A 21668-nucleotide genomic window follows, 5' to 3' on the forward strand; every position below is an offset into this window, starting at 1 on the left:
CTACGGTTTGAAAGAACTGAGCGACCGTGAACCGATGTATCGTGGGAACAATTTTTTCAGTGTGGTAAGCGGGGGGATCAAGAGAGACGAGATCTTTATTTTTCGTTCCAAGATAGATAAGTATCTTTGTACAGAATCAGCTTACAATGCACATAACATAGGTATCTATCTTATGATTAATTAAGGCTAAAACGCTCGCATGCCCGCCCATGGGTTATTTAACACTACACATCGATCTCGACATTCAACCTATTGGCAGAATGTCCAGTTTTGACTCTACCTGACCATGGGCCTGCGTAAAGAAATAGTTGCTTCGTAGCCTAACCGCGAAACACCTATCTCCTACGCAGCAGTTACACGAATCTTTACAAACATAGAACAAAGCATACGTAACGCAACATCTATCTCCCACACAACGCAACATTCATCTCCCATACAACGATTACATCGATTAGTACAAACATCGTACAATATTTCGCAACCCTATCGGCAACATTCCGTATCAAAGACACATTTGTCGAACTTGGAACGAAAGAAAAAAAATGAGGCTACTATGGAAAAGGAGCCCCAACAATCAGACGATGAATGAAAAACCGCGGCGCGCCCGGAACAAACGAAATCACGATCTCTCGAAAGAACTAACAAACCTACGCGACGTACTCCCGTGTACCAGATAACTCTAAGGTTCAGCGGAAAGCCCAAGCATTGACCTTCTCTCGATACCTGTCAAGTCGTCTGGATCGTATAACGGTCGATGGCAAAGACCGATGATACTAGTGACCCAACAAACAGGCCTGCAATTTAACACACTCCAACTGAAACAAGTGAGTACCCGGGGAGGGACCGCTGAACAGGATTACGAAGGCATTGCCCCAACTGAACAGTGGGGTCCCCCCGCCCGCGAGTTTTTCACTTAAACAGGATTACGGAGGACGTGAAATGCAGGTCTCTGTCCGAGTACCGAAGTACCAATCGGACAGTATTGCGGATCGCAGGTATCATCAGTGCGATGACAACTCCCTTGATTCGAGGCAAACGACGGGCAGTTTTCGAGCAGTTACTAACCACAGAGGTGTGCTTGGGGCGACTTACGAATCCAAAGATTTGTCCAGTGCACGTTGACCCGCACGTACCCGGAATACGCGCGAACGAGTACGACACGCTACGGTTTGAAAGAACTGAGAGACCGTGAACCGATATATCGTGGGAACAATTTATTCAGTGTTGTAAGCGAGGGGATCAGGAGAGACGAGATCTTTATTTTTCGTTCCAAGATAGATAAGTATCTTTGTACAGAATGAGCTTACAATGCACAGTACATAGGTATCTATCTTATGATTAATTAAGGCTAGAACGCTCGCATCCCACGGTGTCCAACGGTGTCCAACGGTGTCCAACGATGTCCCACGGTGCAGTCCAGTCTAGATCATCCAAAATTCTTTTAAAGGCTTTTGGTGATCCAAACTGGACTGTTGCGTAGTTCTTGGCTTGGTATCGTTTTCCTAGGATTAATCGACTGATTAATTTTTGGAAAACGATACCAATTACCAGGTCTCACCACGAGGAGGTGACTACGCACGAGACCCGCCCATGGGTTATTTAACACTACACATCGATCTCGACATTCAACCTATTGGTAGAATGTCCAGTTTTGACCATGGGCCTGCGTAAAGAGATAGTTGCTTCGTAGTCTAACTGCGAAACACATATCTCCAACGCAGCGCTTACATGAATCTTTACAAACGTAGAACAAGGCATACGTAACGCAACATCTATCTCCCACACAACGATTACATCGATCAGTACAAATATACAATAATTCGCATGCCTACTGGCAGCATTCGGTATCAAAGACACATTTATCTAACTTGGAACGAAAGGAAGAAAGTGAAGCTACTGACACTGTATATACCATTTCGTGTCTTGCAGAAGGGGCATACGAGTCGCTGTACTAAACTGTTTAACGTTCTACTTTTGCGAAGCTATAAGATATTGAAGATATTGAAAAGTTATAAACTCTAACGTGATTTCAATAAGTTTCCTTTAAAAATCGGAAAACAAGAAGATGCCCGATGTTTCAGATGATAAAGGAAAAAATCGCGGCGCGCCCGAAATGAACGAGATCGCGATCTCTCGAAAGAACTAACAAACCTACGCGACGTACTCCCGTGTACCAGATAACTCTAAGGTTCAGCGGAAAGCCCAAGCATTGACCTTCTCTCGATACCTGTCAAGTCGTCTGGATCTTATCACGGTCGATGGCAAAGACCGATGATACTAGTGACCCAGCAAACAGGCCTGCAATTTAACACACTCCAACTGAAACAAGTGAGAACCCGGGGAGGGACCGCTGAACAGGATTACGAAGGCAAGGCCCCAACTGAACAGTGGGGTCCACCCCCGCGGGATCGCCACTTGAACAGGATTACGGAGGACGTGAAATGCAGGTCTCTGCCCGAGTACCGAAGTACCAATCGGACAGTATTGCGGATCGCAGGTATCACCAGTGCGATGACAACTCCCGTGATTCGAGGCAAACGACGGGCAGTTTTCGAGCAGTTACTAACCACAGAGGTATGCTTGGGGCGACTTACGAATCCAAAGATTTGTCCAGTGCACGTTGACCCGCACGTACCCGGAATACGCGCGAACGAGTACGTCACGCTACGGTTTGAAAGAACTGAGCGACCGTGAACCGATATATCGTGGGAACAATTTTTCCAGTGTGTTAAGCGAGGGGATCAAGAGAGACGTGATCTTTATTTTTCGTTCCAAGATAGATAAGTATCTTTGTACAGAATGAGCTTACAATGCACATAACATAGGTATCTATCTTATGATTAATTAAGGCTAAAACGCTCGCATCCCACGGTGTCCTGCGATGTCCCACGATGTCCCACGGTGCCCCCGCGGGGGGTTATTAGTCCAGTCTAGATCACCAAAACTATTTTGGATGATCAAGACCAGACTATATTCAAGTAGTTTTTAGCTTGATATCGTTTTCAAATAATAATACTAATATTCAAAGTAGTACTTGGTGTATTATTATTTGGAAAACGATACCAATTACCGGGACCCACCACGAGGAGGTAACTACGCTCGGGTCCCATTTACATAAACAGTTTTTAAGTATTGGAAGATGTAAAATTATTTTATAATAAAGCGGCGACATTGTTTTGCCCGGAGTTTATTTGTTCTTACATTACTTGTAATCTAACGGTTTTGATACTCCGAGGCAAACTAACAACATGATTTGAAATGTCCTCTGACTCATGTGCAGCTACAGATAAGATGTCGTTGCCTTCGGTTAAACTACACTTGCTTCCTTGATTCCATGAATATGATGTTGTTTCCTTGGTTTTTTGCAGACATGGAAAATTACATCTTAAAATTACGCTCTGTGTTACCACTGCTTTTATACAAAATAGTGAAATGAGAAATTAAGTACTGTATTTAAAATTAAAAAATAATGCTATATAGAAATAAAATAGCACTTCAGGGACCTGAAAGATTTCGTTAATAAAATAAAACAAAATAAATCATTAATTCGCTCACTACGAATTGATGGTACTGATTTAAATCAATGAATGTAGAGTTACAAATTAATGGCTTAAATGTTATAAATTAATAGCTTAAATGTTGTAAATTAATGGGTTAAATGTATAAAATAACAGTTTAAATGTTATAAATTAATAGTTTAAATGTTATAAATTAATAGCTTAAATGTTATAAATTAATGGCTTATATGTAATAAATTAATAATTTAAATGTTAGAAATTAATTGCTTAAATGTTATAAATTAATGGCTTGAATGTTATAAATTAATAGTTTAAATGTTAGAAATTAATGGCTTAAATGTATAAAATAACAGTTTAAATGTTGTAAATTAATAGCTTAAATGTTATAAATCAATAGTTTAAATGTTATAAATTAATGGCTTATATGTAATGAATTAATACGTTAAATGTTAGAAATTAATTGCTTAAATGTTATAAATTAATAGCTTATATGTAATAAATTAATAGTTTAAATGTATAAAATAACAGTTTAAATGTTATAAATTATTAGCTTAAATGTTATAAATTAATAGCTTAAATGTTATAAATTAATAGCTTATATGTAATAAATTAATAGTTTAAATGTATAAAATAACAGTTTAAATGTTATAAATTAATAGCTTAAATGTTATAAATTAATAGCTTAAATGTTATAAATTATTGGCTTATATGTAATAAATTAATAGGTTAAATGTTAGAAATTAATTGCTTAAATGTTATAAATTAATAGCTTATATGTTGTAAATTAATGGTTTAGACGTTACAAATTACTGGCTTCAATGTTATTATTTGATATTTTTTTTATTTACCTTTTATTTAACGTCTTCTTCGATGTTCACTCTCCGGAAGTTCAGGCACAACAGAGCTCGCGCGCGACTTCCGTGTTGTTTATATACCTTGACAAGGTGACGAGATGTCAATCAAACGGTAACGATCTTTTGACATTGCAATCGACGGTTTTCCTATTATAACAAAATCATATTGAACAATTTCTTAATTTTTATCGTAAATTGGCGTCTTTAACGATTTAATACGATATCTATTTTTATCATTTTAATAGTTTCTACAAACTAAGACTAAATTCACACTTCTTTGGTACTAGTTTTCGACTATCAATTAGTTTGAACGAAAAGGGGGAAAAAAGCCTAAGGGCAGTCGATGACGTTACTGTGAAATAAGTTAAGCTATTAAATAATCAGGCAGATAAAATTCATATTAAGCGTTATATTATATTATCGATATTCGTTCATTTACTCGTGCTAATTAAAAAATAAAATGTTCTTTTTTCTTGAATAATACCTACTCACTGTCTGTGATACTTAAAATTCTTATTTAATGCTTGTTTAAAATACCTTTTTAGTTCCTCTCGCGTTAAACGAGTAAATATACTCGTCATAGTTGTAACATAAAATTTCTTTTATTCTCCAATACCGCCTGCATCGCAGTACGTGATACAGTTATTAATTATGTAGCAAATAATATGATCTAATTGGCTGTAATCGCGGTTAGGTATTTCTTCGTTAAATCGATGTATTAGGCTATTAGCGGGAGACTTAATGATTCCTCGAAGAATGGTTTGATTCTTATAAATTAATGTTTTAAATGTTGCCAATTAATATTTCAATTGTTATAAATTAATAGTTTAATCGTTGTTAATTATTTGCTTAAATGTTATAAATTAATGGCTTAGACGTTATAAATTAATAGCTTAAATGTTGTTATTTTATAGTTTAAATGTTGTTATTTAATAGCTTAAATGTTGTTAATTAATAGTTTAAATGTTTTTATTTAATAGCATAAGTGTTATAAATTAATGGCTTAAACGTTAAAAATTAATTGTTTACCTTATAAAAGTTTTTCTCCCATCTTCGCTGTTCGAGATTTCAAGCACTGTTCGATAGGTGAATAGAACTGCAATGGTATGCAGATATCATCGATAGTAAGTTTTCCATTGTAACACGGTCAAACCTAATAATTTTTTAATTCTAACTGTGAATTGACAGTGTCAACAATTATTAACAATAACCATTTTTATAATTGTAATACTTTTTACAAGTTAAAAATAAATTCTCACTTCTGTGGTACTAGTTTTCGATTTAAAACTGTGTTAACTTATGTTGAATACCAGTACATGATGTAAATAATTGTACCGTTACAGTCAAACAGTTTAACTATTATAAATAAAGAGCATAATTATTTTCAATCAATGGGAGCATATTGTTATAAGCTACAAGCATAATTGTTAAAAATTAATCGGGTAACTGTTTTAGACTAATAATAAATTGTTATAAATGAATAGCGTAATTATTATAAATTATTAGTATATTTGTTATAAATTAGTGGTTTAAATGTTGTAAATTAATTGCATAAATGTTATCAATTAATATATTAAATGTTATAGATTAATGACTTAAATGTTATAAATTAATAGTTTAGATGCAATGTAGTAATGGTCTAAATGTTATAAATTAATAATTTAACTGTTATAGATTAATACCTCAAATGTTATAATTTAATAGCTTAAACGTTATAAATTAATAGCTGAAATATTATAAATTAATAGTTTAAATGCAATGAATAAATGATTTTAATGTACAAATTAATAACTTAACTGTCATAGATTAGTGGTCTAAATGTTATAAATTAATAGCTTAAATGTTATATATTAGTGGATTAAGTGTAATAAATTAATGGTTTAAATGTTATAAATTAATATCTCAAATGTTATAAATTATTAGCTTAAGCGTTATAAATTAATAGCTTAATTGTTATAGATTTGTTGTCTAAATGTAATAAATTAATGGTTTAAATGTTATAAATTATTACCTTAATTCGTAGAAGTTATTCTTCGATCTTCACTGCAGGAGGTTCCAGACACAAAAGAGCTCGCGCGCGAGGCGTGTGTTTCTTATATACCTGATCCATGCATATGTCAAGGTGCCGGAAAGTCAATCAAACAGCAACGGTTTGTGATATCATAAAAAGTGGTTTTTCCACTAGAATGCGATCAAATTTAATCATTTGATCATTTTTATTGTAAATTAATGCCTTTAACAATTTATTACAATAATCATTTTTATAATTTTAATAGTTTTTACGAGCGAAAACTAAACTCACACTTCTGTGATACTAGTTTTCGATTTAGAACTGTGTTAACTCATATTGATTGCCAGTTTATGATGAAAATAATTGTACCGTTGCAGTCAAACAGTTTAACTATTATAAATAAAGAGCACAATTATTTTCAATCAATGGGAGCATATTGTTATAAGTTACATGCATAATTGTTAAAAATTAATCGAATAACTGTTTTAGATTAATAATAAGTTGTTATAAATGAATAGCGTAATTGCTGTAAATAATTAATTTAATTACTATAAATTAATGATTTAAATGTTATACAATAATAGCTTACATGTCGTAAATTAGGAGCTTGAATGTTATAAATTAATAACTTAAACGTTATAAAGCAGTAGTTTAATTTTATTCTGGATATTTTGGTCGATTTTTAATTGTCAATAACTAAAAGACAAAAGCGAAAACGTGATCTTTTTACTCTTGATTCTCGTTTTATCCCGACTTCAAGAATCAGCCATTAAGTTTCCTGACATCTGTAGTCGAACACTCTGTATTTTATTTATGGTCCGTTACCATTTTTGCATTACATGCGACGTTATCGACTCAATGTAGTATGACCGACAGACATTGGTATCAACCTCGTCCGATCACGTTTATTCTGTATCTCATGCGTGATTTTATCAATGATTTCGACGTCAGTCGTTGCATCGTATTTGTGATTCTACATCTTTCTCGGAGATGGTACTGCGCGGACTCATGCTGTATAGACAGAGCGTTATTTTATTAACTGTCGGTAAGACAGCATGGACTAGTCTGCATTTATCTAAACTGAAATATACAGATGTCTATTCATGTTGGAATACTTCGATCAAGTGTACAAAACGTCGTTTGTCGCTCAAAATTTCATCGCTTGAGTTTGATTTCAATCATATTCAATTCGCAACTCCCTATTCTTGAATATCTATTAAAGTCAAAAGGAACATTTAATCTCATTATTTTAAATTCGACCTCACGTAACAGTGCATATGTTTATCATGATAAGAAATCTGATCGTCGATAAAATTCGTATGAATATAATCCTAACGGTAAAGCTGCGATTATAAAACGGAAGCAAAAGGATGACGAGTGAACACTGGCTAAGACGTGACAAAAAGATCAGATAACGAATCGTGTCTCTCTTGCCGTTTCCTTTGTTTGGGAATTAAGATAAGGAAGCGAAGAGTGGAGGTGTAAGGACCGTTGAAGCTTCACTGTTTGAGTCACAGCAGGAACAAACCAGACGCACCTCCTTTTCCTTCGTTCAACTCAAATATTATCAAATATGTTCGCTTTACTTCCAGCACTTGCGACGAACGAACGAAGTACACGCTCTTTACAGGTGTAACGTTCTTTTGTTTAACATTCTATGTGACTTTAAAATCGACGGATTTCAAATTACGCGGTTCCGCACGATCTATCGACGTTCGACGTACGTACGAAGTATTCGTAGTAGAGCGATATCGATCCTGGCTGTTTTTAAATCGCTCGGATGAAAAACCGATTTCTTTCGCTCAAATCTTCTATTTGCCGTGCACTCACGAACGTCGACGGCCGAGAAACGACACCGGGAACAGCCGTGCGGTTTTTCCGGCCACGTTGCTAGCAAATATTTACCGGAAGGTGGTGGAGGTCCTCTTTAAATTCCACCGGCAATCGGCGCCTCGGTATACCGAAAATAACTTTAACGATCTTTCGGCTTAGTCTCGAATATCCATAAAGCTGGTAATGACTGGAAACGCGATGCAAGGCTGAGAGCCGGCTGCAACGAAAGAACGTACGGTCGCACGAAGCGCGATACGCGGTTCAAGCACGGGAATAGAAACGCGGATAAATTTCGGTGGCGACGGAACGGGGGAGGAAAGGATACGGAGAGGTGCGAGGAGGGACGAAGAGAGAAAGAGAGAGAGAGAGAGAGAAAGAGAGAAAAAGAAAGAGAGAGGGAAGGAGAGGAGAGGAGAAGGAGGAAGGGATAGAAGAGCAGCAACTGGAAAGCCCAGATTTCGTTCCCAGGACGAGCGCTCGACCGCGCTACGCAGGATTAAGCAATCACACAGGCCGATGGTTTCTCGATAGCGATGCTAATGTCGGGTCGAAAGGGCCAAGCACGCGTTTATGGCCCTTCCGTTTGCTTAGGCAAATCGAAGACATTCGCAGCAAAAGGGCGGTCCTGTGTATCTTCTTTCACTAATGGCCGAGACTGCAATAGAAACTACGACACTCGAGTCTAATCTCTTTAACGGTGAAAGCTACTCCACCGAAATACTCGAGCCACGAGTCTGGATATTGTTAGACATCGATCGTAAATACGCTCAAGTGGAACATAGCGCCACGACGCGACATGCCGGACCGTACGATAAATATCAAACGTTCTCCTTATTCGTTTCCGCGGACGCGTCCGACAGGGGCGAAACACGGCGAGGAAAGACGATCGTAGGATCGGTAGGCCGGATGATCGATGACGACCGACGTTTTCACGCGTGTTTGTCCATTATATCGGTTATGCGCGGTAGGCAACGAACGATCAACGCGTATCGAGGTATTCGAATCGATCTCACGCTCTCGTCACAGGTCGTTGAGTCCGAATCGTATCGGCCGATTGTGAAACATTGTCACAACAGTCCGCCTCTGCGATCTACTCGCGCGATCACAACGCCATCGATTTTTAATCGATCGACCGGAGACTTCCAAGACAAGGCAGCTCTATCGAGCTATCATCGCTGCGATCGAGAGAGGAGGACGAAGGTTCGGCGAATTTGGCCGTTTCCGGGAGAAGCAATTTCCGGCAGGCGAAGAGGGAGGAGCGCAAGGTCGCTGGTTAAGGAGCGCGCGGAATTCGTGAGAAAGCTGAGAGGAGTCAGTAGCTATCCCACGAGTGTCAGCAGAGAAACGGAGTCGATAGACGTCGAGGAAGAGGCCGGCAGAAGAGCTTAACGAAGGATAGGGTCAAAGGGGTGGGGTTGGTAGCGATTAACTCTTACTTAAAGGCTGCCTCCGCCCTTGCGAGCCGTCACTTCAAAGATGTCGTGCAACAATAGAACGCTTTAACGCCGCGAATACTTAAGTCATCTTAACAGCCAATCGTCGGGCACTGCCTCCCCAATTATCTCGGGACAAAACAATTAAACGCGACTCGTTGTTACCTTCTCGGATCGCCTAATGCCTACTAAAGACGAAATCACCCGTAGGAAGCTGTTAAGACTACGAACTTGCCACTCGTCGCTTCTCTCCGGCTTCTCTCTGGCGTTTGGGACAAAGGGATGTGCATCTTCATCCAATTAGGCGATAATGGAACACGAACGCGCGTTTTGCCACGGGCCCGGCACCGGGTCATTTTCGATCCTCGCCGATACCTGTCTCTGCTCTTTTTCCCCTCGGTTCTCTTCTTACCACCGTCTCCCTGTCCCCTTTCCCTCCTTCCCGATTCTTCGAGAAATCAAGGCCGCGATCTCTCGCTGTATCCCGACGAGACTCGCTGCACCGCGTATCGTTCGCGCACGAAATTTCGTAACGCGGCGGAACGACGGCGAGAGGGAAAAATGTGAACGCGCGGACGGAAAGCAAACGGGAGATTCGTAGGAGCCTGTGCGGAGCGTAACGCAGGTCGGTATACGCCAGGGTCGCGGAGACGAGAGAAGCGAGAGAGCGGGTCCGAGGCAAAGACGCCCGGATCGCGACAGTCCCGATAACTGTTTGCCTGCGTGAAGAGCGTTCGAGCGCGTTACAACTCAAACCTTTTAGCCGTTGTTTGCACGGTGCTTTGTATTCTATTTGTACAACCGCTTAAACAACTTCGGCTGGACGTATAAGCCCGTCTCGAGCCTCCTCGAGGGAGTTGTGCGAACCCTTGATCGACTCGAGGGTGCCACTTTCCGGGCCAACCTGTTGACGCTTCGATCCTCGATTTCTCCGCTCGCTCCTCCTTCGTTCTCCAACTCCGCTCCCACCCCGTCACCTCTCGTGGAACCTGTGGATCGTTAACGATTCGTATTAACGTTATTCCGGTCAAGATAAGGCCGGTGAAGTTGCTCCGCGCGCACAGCGGCGGAAAAACGTCGGCGACGTTTCGTCGTCGATGGGCATACGGCTGCGATCGCCTTCTTTGTTTTCACGTTCCGATTCGTTGGCTTCTAGGCTACGATTTTTTGGGTCGTCTCGATTTCACAATCTCGAGAATGTCGCGTCGCGTTAAGCAGCGGACGACGACGCGGCTACCATCGCGTTGGCTGGATCGATGATCGGCACACGGACGTAGACGATGCCAGTGTTCTCGTCTCGTAGTTTCGGTTGGGTTAGAAGGGACGAACGGAGGTTCGGGGCAAGAAGAAGGAAGAGAAGGAGGAAGCGAGAGAAATAAAAAGGAAAAAAAAAAGAAAGGAAAAAAAAGGGTGAGAGAGCGAGGGAGACGAAGACGCGGAGATTTACCTGCACGGAAGGAATGGGTTACTGCGGAGCTCGTAGACAGGTAGGTGGATAGCAAAGCGACGGTACGATCACTAAATTAAGCTGGATTAGCCTAATCTGGCCCCGCGGATCGTTAATTAACGAGGCTATTAGTCAGCGGCGGTGACTATTAATTCGAACGATAGTCGTGTCTCGGCGATACGTTATGGCAATATCGTGTATTTGTCACTATCGTCCGGCTCACAAATTGGTTACAGCGCACCTGGAATGTCGTGCTCCTTCACAGAGGGATCCTACACTCGATGTTCGCCTCTCCATCTTCGCCGTTTCTTTCTTCTACACCTTCCCCCTCGTGCTGCTCCTCCTCTCACCGTTGTCGCTGCTGCCACTGAAATTACCTTTCCTTTTCTCTATTTTGATCTATCCTCGTCGTGCACGCGCATTCTGCCGGTGCTCGCTTTGTCGTGGTCGGCGGTCGTTTCGCTGGGACTCGTTCGGTGGGAGCGTAGGTCCGATCGCGTCCCACAAGTTAGACGTTTTGCGCGAAATGCCTGCCACCGGGTCGTTCGCATGGCGATGGGACCGAGCGTCGATCGTTATCGTCCCTCATCAACGTCGTTTCGCTATTAATTTATCGTCGTGTCGCGGCACAACCGACGAACGATACCACGATCGGACCACACTCGGGATACCTCGGCCGAACCTGCTCGATAAATTATGACCACCGACGATCGATTAATTTACCGAAATTGGATACTTTATCGTCGAATACTTTGTGAAAGCGAACGATGAGAAATCGATCGATGGTCGTCCCTGGAGATTCCGGTAGCGCGCCTCGATCCTCTATCGTCCTTCCCTCTTCATCTTTCCCATTTCTCTTTCTCTTTCTCTTCCTCTTCCTTTTCTCTGGCTAGATTCAAGTACGGCGATGAATGGACCCGTTAAAACTGTCACCGAAACGATACCAACGAGCCAACTAGTTCATCCGGCCATTCATGGTCAGGTAGGTGTCACGGTAGGGTTCCACGCAGCCCCCGTGGGTGTCACTGGTTCTTCGTTTAAGAAGGGCAAATTCCCCTTTGACCGAGTCTTAACTAGCGTGCATCCGGGTTGACCGACGACCAGGGAAAAGACTGTCGCCACCACTCTCACCTGGCTATGACAAATTCAACAAATATTTGTAGGCAAGCCACGGAGGTAGAGCTGCGCGTACGCGCATCCACTTCGAAAAGACCGTTCAATGGAAAATCACCGAGGATAGCTAATTCGGAATTCGTCCCTGGACCACAAAGTAGTCGCGGAGCTTGGTGGCCGCGCGTCGTTGCCTTCCAAATCATCCGAACGTTTCTATTTTCTCGCCGCCTCGCCGACCCGTTGCATCGCCCGTCTTTTCGTCCAGGCCTCGTTCGCACGATTTCGAGATTATTAACGATTTTGCACGGGTTTCGAGGAGCACGCTAGAAAACCGCCCGTGGAGCGTACCTCTTTGCGCGTTTCTTCGCGCCGAAATTACAACAACAGGACGCCTAATTATCGTTCGAAGGGAGGAAGAGCTGCCTGGTGCTGGGAGGAGCCGGCATTACCGCGCGTCTTTTACCTACCGCGACGGTCGTTGATTCGTCCCGGGTAAGAACGACGCGAATACCGCAACCCGACGATCACCGCCTCGTCTCTTGGTTCGTCGTGCGTAATAACTTTATTCTTCGAATTACTCCGCTGCCTCCCGGCCGCGTCTCTCACGCGAACGGACCGTGCCAAGTAGTCTCGATAGGCGAGAGAAAAATTTCGACCAGCAGGTTGTTCGAAAACCGTACGCGTTGGTTTCCCGCGCACGGGTGGTCGCAGGAGGACGAACGGCCGAGAGGAACTCGGGTCGTCGTACCCGTCCGTGCCACGGGAACCATAGTTACACCTATTTGTTCTTTGGATTCCACGTAGCCGAAGCATTTCTGATTTTTCACGCGCCTTAACATCTCCGTCGGCTCGCGGGTGGCCGATCACCGGATGCCCATCCGTGACCGTTTCGTCCGTTTTCGCAGCCGACGCTTTCATCTCTAACTTTCGACGTCGTCGACACGCTCGCCTAAATACCTTCCCTCGCCTTAGTTTGCCTTACGAACGGTATCGACGCGGATCGCCTCGGGCGAAAACTTCGCATCGTTTCGCGATCCTTCCACGCGGCATCCGGTTTTCGTTTCGACGCGATCGAACACGCCACGTTCGTTTATTTCCATTAACGAAGATGACTCGTCAAGGTGATTCTCGCGTAAACGCTCTGGACCGTGCGAGCGGTTTGCGGAAATGACGCGCGGCCCACCGAGCCGGTGATTCACGGTGCTCGCGTCAGCCTCTTCCTCGAACCGGTGCGTTCGATGACAAAGTCGACGGGCGAACGGCGATTGCATTCGTCTCGAACCGCTCTCGATGGAAATAGATGGATGATCGGTGGCACGGTAGAGTCTCTCCGCGGTCGGAGGGCAGCTCGGAAAATGAGCGATCGAGCGATGCTGAATCCTACCGAACGGAGGCTTCGAGGGGGTCTTCGACCCTTTCGGGACTCACTGTGGGAATCGTAGATATCGATGACGGCGAAGGAACGCGTCCCGCGGAGCGCTAATGGATCGATCCTGGGTGGTTCGATCTCGGGGCGCGCTCGCGCGATCACGATCTTCGTGATTCGAGATTCGGTGAAGAGGGCTCTCTGGCGTTAGGTCGCCGAGAGGTCGCCGTGGAGGAGGAAGGAGCGCGCACGCGGGACGGTCGAATGCGCCCCGGGCCAGTTCCAGAGTTCCAGGCCCGCGCCATTCGCCGATTCGCCTCGCGTGTCGCGTGATTAACGCAACGTTATTAAAACGTATATATCCGCGTGTCCGCGGGGCCACGAGGAAACGTACGGCCGGCCATTAGCTCTAGCGAAACCGTGGTGGCTAATTAATCGGAGCAATTAAGAGGAGAAGAGGAGTGTCCCCCGTGCCCTCCGTCCGTTCCTTCTTTCGATCTTCATCCGCCTCCCTTCTTCCCCCCTCTCACCCTGTACATCGTCCGAAGCCGAACCTCGCATGGATCCCCGCGTGGATCGTGGGCCCGCGACACGATGATCTACGCCCCGTGCGTCCACGCCGATTTATTAATGCGCGCCCACGGCATTCGTTACTTTTTTCCTCTCGGCGGAGACCTCGGGAAACGGACGACGACGGACGCCGTGCCGCTCGCAGGAACGGAGAAACAAAAATTCGATCTGCTCGCGGAGCCGTTTCTACGGGGTGGTCCCGAAACTACCGCATTCGCGAAACACGGAAAACACGGTCGACGACCAGTTTTCGAACGGAGAGAGTAGCGGCGGCGGATTTCGACGAAAGATGGAACGCGAGAGGCACAGGGGCGCAAAACCTTTGATCGATTCCCCCGTAGGACGATTTTTATTCCATCGGTGGTGGCGTTTCCCTCGAATCGGAACGCGGCGTGCCTTTGGAGGCTGCGCGTGGAGGCTGTCGCACCGAGGCGAAACCAAGACGTCTGTTTCTCGGTGACACGAGCGCACACGTTCGTTTCCGTCCCGGAGATGGCCGACAGTGGATCGACGCGTCGTGGCACGCGCGAACAGCCGCGCACAAGAAGCGGCAATCTTTCCGGGCAGATCGGTTCGCGCCAGCCGCGGGATCCGCCTCGTAAATTTTTTTTCCCTCGATCCGCGAATCGGCAGGCCCGCTGCGTTCGGCGATACGTCATTTCTTGGCAGATCGGACGATCGACCGATCGATATTAACGCGTCCCGTCACGCGAAGAATGCGTCGACGCGTCTCTATTTCTTTTTCTCCGGCCAGCTACACCCTTCTTTCTACCTTTTCTTCTTCTCTCCCTCTCTTCCGCTCAGCCAGCTTGTCTCCGCTGTTCCGTGCAGGATTCACGAGCGACGAGCTCGATCGACGGGAGCCTCGAGATTTATCGACCGGTTCCCAAGACTCGTTATTGTTCCATATCGTATCGCCCTCCTCTCCGTCTTCGGATGATCTCGCGAGCACGCGCGTCGAATGTCGATTCGAGATCGAACCAACGCCGCGCCGTTATACGAATTTACGCTCGAACCCGGTTTCGACGACGCGATCCGCGGACAGAAATCGACTACGATCGACGATACCTTGGAATCGACTGTCGCCTGGAATGTCGACGAGTCGAACGTTCGCGCGGCGAGCGGAGAAAACGGCGCGAACGAAATCGATTTCGCGGGGTCGCACGGTCCGCACGGAACCGGGCCGACTCGCCGGCTCCAACGGGATTAATTAATATTAGTAACACTGGGGGAGGCCGTAATTAATTACCGGACCGGGGCAACCATTCGTCTTAATACGTGCGCGCTATGCGCCCCCTGGCATTCGCTCGTTTGTTCGCCCGGGCCAGATAATGATCGCGACCTAATGAAAACATTATGTTCGACGATGGACTCGAGGCGCTTCGAGTCCATTCGAATATTATTCCGAGTTACGAGCCCCTGCGAATCGTAAACGGCTCGTTCGATCTATCCGCTTCGTAGCAGGTCCGTGCATTTCGATCGATATCGCGCTTTTCAACCGCGTTTTTCTCTAATCTTCTGCTTGTTCCTATTGTTGTTACCGTTATACCGGGTACATCAGATAAGAAAAAGATTCCGTTCGATAGCGGCGTTGCAATTGAAAAAGTCACGTCACGTTCTTATCCAAAGTTGGAAAAGAACGTTTGCGATACGAGAATAAGAGAGATCGCTTGTCCTCTCTTCTCATTTGCTCGTTCCTATCGGTATCTGGATGCTGTCTCTTTTTCCCTGCTCCCTGAACGGAGACCCTGCAGCGAAATACCGAAGCAGTAGTAAACGCGTATCGATCACGTCCGTGAGGTTATTATGCCCCAGCCGTTTGTCCAGCAATAAATACATAAATGTTTGCCCATAACAGAAGGGATAATTCGGCGTGCAAGCCCCGTGGGTGGTGGTTGGTGCTCCAGGTACCTACTCGTCGGAATTGGTCGGAGGCCAGGGTCTCAGGTAAAGCCGACTCGGCACGCGTTTTCGTTCTCGTGAAATCGGTTCGTGTGGTTCCAAGCTTGGAGTCGCACGTTCGGCGTGACGTATTTATTAAGTCGATTGTGGCACGGAGAATCGAGGAGAGGAGGATGGACGGAGGTGAGAAAAGCAAGGTCCGAAGAGACGATCGTTCGACGAAGCCGCGGAACGAGCTGCGAGCAACGAGTTCAACGACGAGGGACCTTTCCTCGGGTCTGCCCTTTTCTCACCGCTGGTCAGATCTCCGTTGCGAATCTCTTCATCCGCGAACGTTTGCGAGTTTTCCCAGAACCGATAAACTAGCTTCGTTCTCGTCGTTCTGCGTTCGCTTCTGCCTACGATCTCTCGAGTCCTCGGAAACGACCAGACAGAATCGAACGGCGACTCCTCGCGACTTTTTTGTCGAGTCACGAGGCGCTGTTCCCTTTTTGCCAGGATCGTTCCGGAACATTACGGGGTAATTTCCCGGTCTCGCGACGCGTCGACGACGGAAACGATCGAGAACGGCAGGCGCGTGCTGAATGATCCGCGGGGCGAGGTCGACCTCGTGGCGAGGCTACGCGACGCGCGATTCAAGAAGCAGAGCGACCTTGCGAAGCGGAGAACCAACGGAATGCGAGACCGTGGAGAATCGTTGGTAAGTCGAACGGCGCTCTCTTAATTAAGGGCGTCCGGAGGAATGTCCGGGAAAGCAGGTTCGTCCCGCTATTCGTTTCCAGCGATTAGCTGTAGCGAAGAAAGCTGGCTGTCACGATGGAGTAGGATAAGGCGGGGGAAAGAGGCGAGGAGGGAACACAGAGTGGGAAAAAGGGAGAGAAAGAGAGGGTGAGAATGGCAGCGCCTATCGTGCAGGCGCCACCGCGTTCACGGTTCCGCTTGGTCGGCATCGAGAAACAATAATTACCTATCGCAGGTCCTTTGATGTCCACCGACGCGTTCGCACCCCGCCCAGAAATCCCCTCATAGGTGTCCCGGGTGGTCGTAGACGGTCACGCACACACGGACTATTCGTAGCTACGAACAGGCCGTATACACGAGCCCGCGCGCCTTTCGCCGAATCCGGACCCGCTCGATTCGTGTCCAACGACGCTCAGGTTTTTGCATTCATCCCCGTCGGGGGTTTGGAATCCGAGGCAACGACTGCTCTCCGGATCCGGCGCTCTCCGGCCGCGCGTCCTTCGAATTTTTTTGCCCGCGGACGAGCCACTGTGAAAAGAGGATAGCCTTTGCTCTCGTCGGCTCGTGACTCCTCGGACCTAATCGCCGTCAGTGTTTCCTATAAACCTATCGCTTCGGAAGGGAAAATCGTTCACGAGACGGTAATCCAGAAAATAGGATGAAAACCGATTTGCCACTTGAAAAAGGAAAACGAACAGAGCCAGGGATCATCCGAAACAAACGAATCCTGGCGTTTGTTAGACCCGTCAGCCTTTTGTTACCCGTCCATTCAGTTAGCTAATGAGGATGAACGTTAACCTATATTAAGATAATCCATCTTTCGAAAGGCTTTCCTCGTGGCGGATCTTCGACGAACAAGAACGAACGAGTCCTCCTACCGATGACACCTGCCGATAAAAATCGATGTCACGCGCGTACTCGCGGCAGTGCGATCCGTGAAATCGGATTAATCGGCGAAACCTTGGAAAATGCAGCGGGGAGGAAAAACCGCCAGGGTCGCGAACATAGTCGACGATCGAGTCAGGGCAATTTTCTTATCGAAGAGTGGACGTACGGGTCAACAGATACCGCGCGTGGAAGCATTTAGTTGCGCGCGGTCCGAACCTCGGGACGAGCACGTACGGGAGACAAAATATGCGGGGTGGTCCGGTCGAGTTTGCGGCGGGCCACAGGCCGCAACTTCATTTACACCTATTCAGCCTCCTTCCTTCTGAACACGGCATTTAGATTTACGAGCTATCTCGCTCTCACCTCGCCTTGCCTCACCTTGCCTTACCCTTCCTCTCCTCGCCGCTCTCCACTACCCTCGCCCTGCCGAGGTTCGTCTCGTTTCGCCGCGCCTCTTCCACCATCTTCTTCGGTTCGCCGCCCCACCTCTTCGACCCGATCGGCATCGAGCATCCCGACGCGTTAGATCGCCACGCTTCCGAACTTCTCGTTCCAACGATATCGCCAAGGTACTCGTCCGCACCCTCTTCGAATCTTACCTCCTTCCGCGATGTGTCGCGCGTCTAAATCGGTACACGAATACGCCGAGAAATCGATAAGGTAATTGATTTATCGATCGGTCGGGTAAAAGGGTATCTGCTCTAAAAGCCACGCGCCAGATCCACTCGCGCGGATTCGAATAGCTGCGCTTATTTTTACCCCGTTGCTCCGAAGCGGCGTGTGCTGTTCGCGCCGGCCACGCTGCTTATTTTCGTCGAAACGCGGTTACACGCGTGGAACCAGCGTGCAACGTTACCACCGAGTCCAGGAAAAAGGCGGCCTCGTGTAACATTGTACAACTCGTCGACATTAAGTCATTACCGTAAGCGTCGAGCCGAGCGAGCAATCGGCGCGGACAGTCTGTCACGCGAGACCGAGGCCTCGCTCTCGGCGATTCTGCTCGCTAACAGCTTATTCGCCCGTGACTCGGCCGCGATTATTTCAACGCGAGCTCGAGAAGAAACGCATCCAACTTGCCCGCGGCACCCGCCGCTTCGAGTCGCCAACGTTAGCGGCAATTACAGTCGGATCTGGCTTTCGAACGCACCGACTTTTCCTCTCGCTCGAAGATCGTTAGATACGATGAACCGAGAGAAAGAGAAAGGAAGGAATGGCGATCATTTTTTGCCGCAGATCGCGAAACGAAACAACGAGCATACTACTTACTTGACCGAACGAACGCGGAGTACGCTACGCGCATGAGCAAGTAGATAAGGGTAAACGAGTCTGACACGTTGACGCAGACGTTGTTCTACGATCTCGCGGGGTACTAACGTTTGTTTAACAGTGTTTCCAGTTGATTCCTACACTCGCCAACATGATTTTCCCGATTCTTCTCTTCGCTCTGCTATAGATCGTCTAACGTCTATGTTACGCGATACATCTTGACTCTGTTTGCTGTTTTCACGCCCCGTATGTTCTCTACGTATTAGGTCGTCCTATAAGTAACGCACTCGTTGCTTTTTACGTCCCGGATGAAGATAAAAAGTTACCTGTCGATGATCGATCAATGACGAAATTTCCCGTACTTTTACCGCGATCCGATACCTTTCCCTATCAAGTTTTTGATTCGAATTTTTGTAATACTTCGATGTATTACGAGATATACTTTTAAACTGAACTCGTAGAAGCACCGCGTTATTCGCCAGATGACCGAATACGGTATTCGTCCGTCTCTTTTTGCGTTAATTTTCCCAAACTGTGTTATTCGTTCAAATAGATACATAAATAAAGGATCTAACTGCTTGTAAACGGCTACAGGTAGCGTTACCGATTCGGCGATCTTCCAACATGTCGTTATAATTCCTTTCAGAAACCTCGCTCGTAGGTTGCGTTTGATTCGCATTTTCCCGGGTTCCTTATCGCAACATCATGAATGCAAGAAGGCAAACAAAGAAGCCCGGTGGTTTTATCGCGACGCGGACGAACGATCAATTTGGAGACGTCAGCGGTCGACCGCGTGTGGTGCAACGGTGAGCGAAAGAACACGGCGGGGAAGAAAGGTATCGCGAGGTTCGGCAGCGGAGAGCATTCCCGCGGTATAATTGTCCGGGATCTTGCCGGCGACAAACTCGGGGTCCGCTCCATTCCCTCCGCCCGAGTTTCCAGCGCGATCCGTAGAGAACGCTGAAGAGTGTGTGTGAGAGAGAGAGAGAGCGAGTGGATACGCGTCGACAAAAACGTAATTGCGCTCTCGTCGCCGCGACGATTTACGCCGATCAATCTCCCCGTAACTCTTCGTCGGGATTGCGACCGCTGCGAGCTGACCTCGTTCCCGAATATCCGCCGCTCCGATCTTTTTACGTCGCCCGTAAATTGCTCTTTCTTGCCTCGTCTTCGCCGCGTTCCTCCGCTCCTCTTCCTCCTCCTCCTGCTCGTTCCCCTCATCCACCTTCCGTGCGACTACCGTTCCGTGCGCTCCCTTCGAGAACTTTCGTTTTCCAACGCGACACGTAGCTGTTGGCGATTTCCGCTCGCGGTCGCGGGATTCGCGGTCGCGCACGGAAGAAAGGAAACGGGAGACGCGAGAGCGATGGAAAAAGGTCGGCTACGGGCCGGCTCGCGGATCCATAGGTACGCGCGGCGCGCTTCTCTTCTCGCATTCCGAGCCGCGTTCCCACACACGCATGTGTGCACCTCTACCTTTCGATTCGTACATTCTCGCGACGTCGAACCGAGGGAGACGGAAGCGGGCCGTGAACGGAGACGAACCAGCTGCGACGGCTAAAGGGGAACGGGGACCGAGAGAGCCTCTCGACGGATGAATGAAAAAAGAGGAGAAAGGAGAGACGCTCCGGAGAACGGAGACAGGGAGGTCGAGGAGAGTGAGAGAGCGTCGCGGCGTTCGTACTCGACTGCAGCCAGGAAGGGGGAGAGAAGCGAACGGGGAAAGAGTAGCAGCGCGATAGTGGGAGGGGGGAGAGAAGCAAAGAGAGAGAGGGTGATATCTGGGAAGGTTTTCGGAGAGTGGGAGAGCTTCGACAAAAGTTCCTTGCGCGATGACCACGAGGAACGTAGTGGGGAACTCGACAGGCGTGGCCTTGATAAGGACCGCCCGCCATTTCCCCTTGAAAGCCACGTGCTAGACTACGTGGAGCAGAGAGAAGAGACGTCTACCAGAAGCTGCCAACTTCATCTCCTCCACGGGTTTCACTCGCGATCGAACAACCCTCGTGGAAAAACGTTCGCCGATCTCGCTTTATGACCGACGTTCATGTCGTAAACGAACGTTCGAGTTCTTCTTTGCTGTATATTCTTCGCGATCGACGTCCAACACTGCGATCGCCGAGGAGGAGGACGCTTCGCCCGAGAGTGACTCGAGTGACGAAAATACAAGGGGGAAAGAGACGCAACGCGAAATCGAGGAAAGGAGGAAGTCGTGAAGCAGAAACGAAGAAAGAGAGGATCGAAGGATCGGAAGATCGAGCGGAAGAAGAAGGGCCGGGGTCGAACGAAGAGAGGCGGGGCGAGATTCGATCGGCGTTGGGGGGTCCGGCTATCGAGCGGTCGAGGGGAAACGGACGCCGCTGCCGGCGTCGCGCCGAACGACGGAGTGGAGAAGAAAACGGAACGGAAGAGAAGCGAAGAGCGGAGAAGAGAAGACGGACGACGAGAAAAGGGAAGAGAAGGGAAGAGACGAGAAGAGAAGAGACAAGAAGAGAAGAGAAGAGAAGAGAAGAGAAGCGAGTAGAAGAAGAAAGGAAGGAGGAAGAGAAGGAAGCACGGAGCGTGGAGGAAGAGAGAAGGAAGGAGTCCGCTAGGGGGGAGAAGAAACGAGACGCGTAGAGGAGCCTTGGGGTGGAGAGGGGAGAAGGTTCCGTTCTCTCTCTGAAGAGAGATCGGCTCTTCCGCGGAGGAGCGCGTGCAGTCGCTAGCCGAGGCCTATACTTGTC

Source organism: Bombus flavifrons, chromosome 8 (genome assembly GCF_040668555.2).
Source record: "Bombus flavifrons isolate JBK064 chromosome 8, iyBomFlav1_principal, whole genome shotgun sequence".
NCBI lineage: Eukaryota > Metazoa > Arthropoda > Insecta > Hymenoptera > Apidae > Bombus > Bombus flavifrons.